Raw genomic sequence first — 540 nt, 5'->3', positions numbered from 1 at the left:
AAACCATCAGCAGCTGGGATAATATGATGATAACATTATGATTTTCTTGTGTGATCAAGCAACTGCTTAAAAGTCAATTTCAAAAATACTTTTTAAATGGCAGCATCAGTTGGATGATAAGAGCTCCCGTGGAAATTAATTTGAAGGATAATAGAAAAAACTATTTTCCCCATTATGACTTCTGTGATCTAATGAAGGGACACATGGTATGAAAGACTCTGCAAACGCTCCCTTCGATAGCTCAGCTGGTAGAGCGGAGGACTGTAGGCGCGCGCCCGTACCCATCCTTAGGTCGCTGGTTCGATTCCGGCTCGAAGGAGAGACTCATCTGTTTCCGGAGGCTGAGGCAGGAGAATGGCGTAAACCCGGGAGGCGGAGCTTGCAGTGAGCTGAGATCCAGCCACTGCACTCCAGCCCGGGCTACAGAGCAAGACTCCGTCTCAAAAAAAAAAAAAAAAAAAAAAAAAGAAAGACTCTGCAAAAGAAAATGAGTTTTGTTAGCTCTGCCACTTTTAAGGTGTATAATTATTGACAAAGTTT

General features: G+C 43.1%; 1 non-coding gene across 1 annotated transcript; it reads left to right on the top strand.

Annotated features, from left to right (window-relative positions):
* Positions 1 to 230: 230 nt before the first annotated feature.
* Positions 231 to 319, top strand: TRNAY-GUA (transfer RNA tyrosine (anticodon GUA)). The gene is given in 2 exon segments: positions 231 to 267; positions 284 to 319. It is a non-coding gene; the product is annotated as a tRNA-Tyr (tRNA).
* The last annotated feature ends 221 nt before the right edge of the window (positions 320 to 540 follow it).

The sequence above is a fragment of the Macaca fascicularis genome, chromosome 2 (assembly GCF_037993035.2).
Source record: "Macaca fascicularis isolate 582-1 chromosome 2, T2T-MFA8v1.1".
Classification (NCBI taxonomy): Eukaryota; Metazoa; Chordata; class Mammalia; order Primates; family Cercopithecidae; genus Macaca; species Macaca fascicularis.
Note: the sequence above shows the minus strand (reverse complement) of the source record. Positions and strands in the feature narration are given on the sequence as shown.